Here is a 7,004-nt window from a genome sequence, read left to right as displayed (position 1 = left end):
GCTGCCTGGTTTCCGCGAGTTTCTTAAACTCCTCCTAAAATCAAGACCTTTTTTTTCTAATCCTGCAAAAATGTCAGCGGGTAGAAGAGACTTGAAGGACAACTTGGAAGAAGCAGAAATAAGGGCTTTCTTGCCTGGGGCTTAAATGAGCTTCCCAGTTAACCTAGATGGAGGTTTGAGAGAAGCCGCGCTAGAGGTACAGAGCAGTTTGCCATGTCTCCCCCCCTGTGGTGCTGGTGGGGATGGGGAGGGAGGCCCTTGGCCGAGTGATGGTCCCTTCATTAGGACCTTGGGGACACCAGTGTGTTGCTCTTCCGGCTAAACAGCAGAAGCGAAGAGGCAGGTGGGGAAGGGACACTGGAGCTGTGACCCCTGCGGCAGTTGAAAAGACGAAAGAGGTCGGTTGGGAAGGGCTGGGGTGTAGGGAGCTGCACTGTGCCATGTGTGGCCATAACTGGGGAGGTTTATATGGCTGCAAACAGTTTCCCTTGGGGCTGTACCAGCTGCTTCCAAGGCAGGGTCAGACACTGCAGGCAAGGACTTTGCTCCCTACGCTTTGCTTTGCATCCCATGCCCAGGGAGGAAGGATTTTGCACATTCCCAGTAAATGAGCACCGAAGCACAGTTTGGATCCTGAGCATCCATTTTTTTTCCTTACAGGAAAGGCCCAGCGAGGTCCATTTCTAAAACTGTCACCAGCCGAATCATTTGGGCAGTGGGAAAACAAGTCTTTATAAATGGTGTGTGCTGGCCAAACTCAGCAACGCCCCAAAAAAATCCAGCCGGACCTTGGGAGTGGCTCATTACAGTCCCACGGGCACACTAGCGCTGCTTCAGGCTGGCCACCAGAAATAGCCCTGCCGACTGATACTGGGGCAGGGTGACTCACTGGGGAGGAGGCGAGCTGCCACCACAGACACGAGCCTTTGCTCACCTGCACCACACGCCTCCCGCACAAGGCAGCACCACGTGCCACCTGCACAATGGGGTGGCACGGCCACGGGGTCGGTTCGAGAGGTGTCCAGGAGAAGGTGGGTTTGACCGGAGGAGGCTGATGCAGGGAGGAAAGCCAGGGATGCTCCAGAGTGAGATGTGCAAGAGAAAATGGCTGTGCACAGCGGATCCTCGTCAAAGCTACGTGCAATAGCAATGTTGTGGTCACCCATAAATCCGGTCTCAAGTGTGAACCTTGTTCCAGCAGGAGCCAGTTTCAGAAGGAGGATGCTGCCAGAGTGTTCATGCACGGAGGGACAATGCCCCACTTGCAGGCCATGACACGAAGCATAGCTTTGTCAATATGAAAAAGTCAAATAAATGGTGGTGTTTGAAAATTGTAAAATCCCTCCTGGTGCTGCTAGGAAGTCACGTGCTGAAGTGGCACGCAGCCAAAGAAGGGCGAGGGGATGGAAATGGGAGACAGGCAGGGAGGGACTCGGTGAGGTGTACGCAGAGCCCCAGAGGAGGGGGTGGCAGGAAGGCGTCCCTCAAACCTCTGGAGTCGAAGTGCCGTGGAGACAGCAAGCAGCCTGGGCCTGTCAAGGCTGTTGGTGGTGCGAAGGGTTGCCTTCTCCTCTAACTTTCACTTACAGAAAGCCAAGGTCAACTTTTTTCCTTACCCTGCCCCCCTCCCCCCACCAAAAAAAAAAAAAAAGAAAAACACAGTTTGCCCAAAGAGGAAGTGTTCAAAACTGGTATGTGAATTCCCAGTGTAAGTTTTTTCACTTTGTCAGCTCCTCTCTCTCCTGCCTAAGCTGCGAGTGAGAAGGAGCTGCTGCATATGGCCCTGGTGCACAAAAGCTCATGGCAGAGCTGACCCTGAGCAGAGCGGTGCCTGTATCACACCGTCACTGAGGATCACTGTATCACACCGTTACTGCGGATACTGCCTCAGGAGCCTTTATCCACTGGTGTTATAAAGATCCCCTCCAGCCACTGAGCTGTTGTGCCTTATTTTTGTGCATAACGACAGACACCAAGCCAAACCTGGTGTCTCCATCACCCGTGCCAGCTTCCCTCCCATCCCACAGTGTTCATTCTCCCTCTGCAACGCCGTCTGGTCCCCGCAAGTCACTATCTGCACAGCACATCCCATGGTGCCAGCCAGCCAGGTGGCCTTCCGGCACAGGCGCAGAGGGATGCTGGAGGAGGCTGGTACCACCTCTCTGCTTCTGTGCTGGGTCACTGGCTCCTTGGAGGTGACTTGACTGCCACTAGTGGCACCAGCAGAGCTGTTTGGGGACTTCGGCTCCTTCAGCTGCTGAGCTCCTGCCAAGGTCTACGGAGGTGGTGGTTTTTGGCTGCTGCCCTGGGCACGGCCAGCAGCATGGACATGTTCTGGAGACGACAGCAGCCCAGTGGCACAGTGCTCCCATCCCCCAGGTGCCAGTGGCCCAGGACCAACCTGTACCCCCAGGAGCATCTGATGGGAAAGTGCTTGCCAGGGGGCCTGGGCTGAGCACTGTTGGGACCACGCTTTCTGGTATATAGAGATGGCAACACCAGGGCACCAGGGATGCTGGCAAGGGCTCCCGCTAAGGGATGTGTTTGAAAAATGGTCCAAAACCCCCGTGTAATGATGCCTGGTCTAACCATCTCCATGCTCAGCCTGCAGACCCTCTGAAGGGGGACAGTGTGATACATCCCTGTGGCTTTGAGTGTAGGTGGTTTTGAAAGAACAGAAAACCAGGTTTCACTGTCTCAGGCAAAGTTAGCCGAATGCCATTTTCATGTACGCACTGGGGTATTTTCAGGGAAAACTGAACCATTTTCTGTGTAAGAAAATGTCTTTTCAAGCAAGCAAGGAGTATCCTTTGAAGTTAAGTTGGCTCTTCCACAGAAATATGAAAACATCTTTGGCTGCAACATATCAGTAACTTATCTTGCCGAAAGAGCAACAATTCAGGGAAGGGAAATGACCCAAATAATGTTTAGAATGTTCAGGAATGTCTGGCTCCCTTTCTGTGTTGTTTTATGCAACTACTACCCCGGTTAGGTTTTATTTTCCAGCCTTGCAGCAGGACTCCTGTATTAGCTGCGGCATCTTCTCTTAGCCTTCCCTGTAGTTGCACGTGAATAAGGGCAGATTTGATAAGAGGTCAGAAATGAGCTGGAAGGAGGCGGCCCCGAGGTGTGCCTCTGAGTGTGCATATCTCAGAGAGAGGTGTGGTATTTCCTCCTGCGCCCTGTGAAATTTGTAAACGGGGCCAGAATCATTCCGTCTTCCATGATGACTGGGGGGTGACTTCCAGTGCTGATTTATCAGATGGACGCTTGGGCAGCATTGCACATTCATATGCCTGAAGCCAGAATTAGCACGTGTGCCCGGCCTGTGTGCCCAGCATCGGCCACCCCTTCACACCTCATGTTCTGGCATGTCAGAGGACAGGAGGGACCACCCAACAAACCCCTCTGTAAGAAGGTTGTGGGCAACCTGGAAACATTCAAAGCCAGGGTTGATGAGGCTCTGAGCAAACTGATCTAGTTAAAGATGTCCTTGCTTACTGCAGGGGGTTTGGACTAGATGACCTTTAAAGGTCCCTTCCAACCCAACACATTCTATGATTCTACGAAGAGCCCACTTGCATGCACACCTCTAGACCACTTTCATCTCCAGGACACATAGGAGATGAAACCAGCATGGTAGGAAGGCCATCAAAAGAGACTTTTCATCCCTCAGCTGCCTGGGGAAAGGAGGAAAATTCTGGATTTAGGCAAGGAAATGTAGTGCTCCTTGCAAACTTCATCAGACTCGAGCTGTTAAAAGGTGGAATTTGCCTTCTCTTAGACTTCAATGTTTTGCATGCCCAGCCTTCATATTTCAGTAGATACTATTCTTCTAGATTTTGTAATAGTGATGACTGCAGTACTTCATTGTGCCTTCTTAATCAGAAAAGGTCTTATTTATATTTAGGGAGTGTTCTTAGTGAATTGGATAGTGCTGCTATGTGAAAAGCCATCACAGCAGAGTCAAGCTTCTCACAGGAGCAACTAGTACCAGAAGCCATGAAGACAGATCATCTTCTCCAAAATGATATTGTCGGTGTTGTATTTGCAAATGTTGTCTCAGGCAACATGACCTATGCCCCTGAAAGATTACGAAATGAGGCAGAGGCTAGACACCAGGGAAACATGTCCAGCTATTGAATATCGGCCTGTTGAGGATGACTCATCTTTGTAACACTCCCTGCTGAGTGCTCCTCTCCCAAGTCCCGTGAGGCTCTGACTAGTAAGCTGAAGTCACACAGCAACATAACAGTTTCAGAACAGAGTTTTGAAAAGCCATCAGAGTGCATAAGATTGCATACACAATGTCAAGTCTAATTTATGAGGTCAGTTGCCTTAGGTTTGTAAATTCTTTTTTTTTACGGATACAGGGGACACATTCAGAGTTGAATGTGATAACCCAAACAACCAGGTGTGACTTTACAGTTGGCGCTGCATAGGCCAGGGGTTGGACTAGAGACATCTTCTGCTCTCTGTAGACCTGAATTTTCGTGGGCGGCAGGCAGCAGGGGAAAGCTGAGCCACCCCATTGCCAGCTGACCCATTCTTTGGATGGAAAGCTGGTGCACAAGCCATGGCGAGCCTCATCTCCCTTCAGCGTCTGCCTGCACCCCCACCTTCGGCTGGTGTCCCAGACCCTCTGCTTGCTTACCTCACCTCCTTTCTGGGTGACAACCTCGCACTGTAAGGTCTCAGGAATGGCTTTTATAATTTCCACCTCCCTATAACACAGTGTCTCTTACTCCCTGTCCCTGCAGCTCTCCCAGGCTATTCCTTGTGCCTGGGAGAAACTGCAGAAAGAAGCCTTTCCCCCATTCAGGCAACTTTTGATGTGCTGCAGGGCAGGGATATCTCTCCATGCTTCCCCCCGCTTGACTCAGTCATCTCCTGTCCCCTCTCCTCTAAGGTCACTGGGAGAGGGACTGCCAGGACCTCAGTGCCTTTCTGAGCAGAGGAGTCCACCTAAACACTAACGCTGTGATATGAGGGTTACTCTCTTCTTCCTGCCAGCCTCTGCACGGGAAGGTTTTGCTGGGAGAGGAGCCAAGCAGAAAGCCTGGAAAGGGAGAAGCCTTTAGCAGAGGAGGAGATTTGGCATAGCTGCGCTGTCACCAAAATGCGCTGAAGAGCAGAGATGGCCTGTGCATCGTGCTTGCCCCGAGCCAGCCGCTGGCAGTGCTGGGCTGGCTCAGGTGTCGGGTACTTTGGGAGACCGACCGCTGTGGGAACGGTCCTGCCCTGCACACACCAGCTGCTGCTGAGACGGCACCTGGCGCATCTCCTGCGGGAGCGCTGCCGTGCCGCTGTAATACAGAGCGGAAAGGTTAAAGATTATTTCCGCTTTCCCAGCAATGTCAGTGCCTCTACCTCGCCTTCTCTCAGGACACGAGACAGTAAATCCAATGCCATTCCACTGCCAACTCGTGAGTCAAAGCTATAGGGTGATGCATGCACCAAAAGGGCACCGGGGAGGCAGAAGCTGACCAGAGACACGAGATGTAGTCTTATTAATTTGCCTAATACATTTTTCCACAACACGCACACAGGTTTCTCTTTTCTTTGAAGTAAATCTCTTCCACACCTTCATCTAGCACACACCTGCCTGTTTTGCAGGACAGTAGCTAGCGGCTCGCACCCTGCACCTCATTGAGCAGGCTCATCTTTTGGGTTTAAATTCCTACTCTCCTCTAAGCAAAAAGGAACAGGCTGGTGTGTGCCCACCCTGCCCTCAGGTACCCTCAGACACTTGCAGCTTTTCTAGGCACTTGAGAAACTCCATACGGAGCACGTCTGTCCCCCATCTGCCGGGACAACATGCAGTCACACATATTTAAGAAGCTATGTTACTGCTAGCGATGAGCTTCACATAGCTCTCCATCCCAGGGCGGTGCACACAGCGTTATTCACAACCTCCACAGCTCTCCCAGACTCACTCCTGGTGTGTAGCTGACTCCCGGCGTCACGCTGCCAACTGTATGGGCACACTGCCAGGGACAGAATATCCTCCTGCACTGGTCCCAGTTGGTAAACGGTTTCTCAGCCATGTGCGCTGGAGCCCTCAGCCTATTTCCTTGCTGTTGAGAGCCAAGCACAGTATAATGTTTATTTATGTGTGCCTGAGGCTCATCTCGCCTTTCAGAGGGTGTGGGAAGGAAAGGCTCGTGTCCGGAGAGCAGCGTGTCCGCGTGCCCCGTGCGAGGCGGAGCTCGCAGCCTGCCGCACTCCGGGGAGGAGAGACGTGGACGCCGGGACCGTGGGAGGGAATGTGGCTGCCCCCGCGTCAGGCTGGGCATTTCGACAATGGCACACTCTGTCTTATACCTTCCTCTGCCGTGGTTCCCCGGCCTTTGAGGTTCTTTCCACAGCCAGGTTTTGTGGAGTCCCTGAGAGGATGGTGGAGATGCCTGTAGATGCTCCCACCCATAGCAAAACGAACTGAGCAAATGCGTGAGATGATAGAGAGGGGAAATGGTTCAGAAAACTTAAAACTGAAAGGGAAAATTATCATCTTGTCTAGCTTTTTGCATAACACAAGCGAAGGGACGCCTCACAGAAACTCCCCCCACTCCTCTGCTCTGCCCTGCTCCCTGGAGCAGAGGGATGGAGAGCCGTGGATGAAGTCCTTCAGAAATATGAGAAGACCCGAATGCCATGGCTGAGTGACACCAGCTGCAAAAATTGGCCTCATGGACGTGAGCTACGTGGATTTCTGCTGCTAAGCGGAGAGCAGCAGTAGCACCGAGCAGGGCCGGGCAGTGTGGGCAGCGTGGGCAGCGTGGGCACCCCTGGGCTGGGGCACTTCCCAGGGTTCTCTCCCATCTCTGCTGGTGGCAGTGGGAAGTTCTATGTTGGAAGAACACGGGAGCTGGCTGCTGTGTCTGGTCCATCCCATGCCCCCAGTGTGGCAGTAGCCACCCTAGGAGACACATCCCTTCCTGTGCCTTCATCTGCCCCATCCAGTGTCTTCACGCCTTTGCAATCCCAGACCCACTCCACTCTCA

Source organism: Rissa tridactyla, chromosome 2, assembly GCF_028500815.1.
Source record: "Rissa tridactyla isolate bRisTri1 chromosome 2, bRisTri1.patW.cur.20221130, whole genome shotgun sequence".
Lineage (NCBI taxonomy): Eukaryota > Metazoa > Chordata > Aves > Charadriiformes > Laridae > Rissa > Rissa tridactyla.
The sequence above is the reverse complement of the archived record's forward strand: the minus strand, read 5'-3'. Positions refer to the sequence as shown.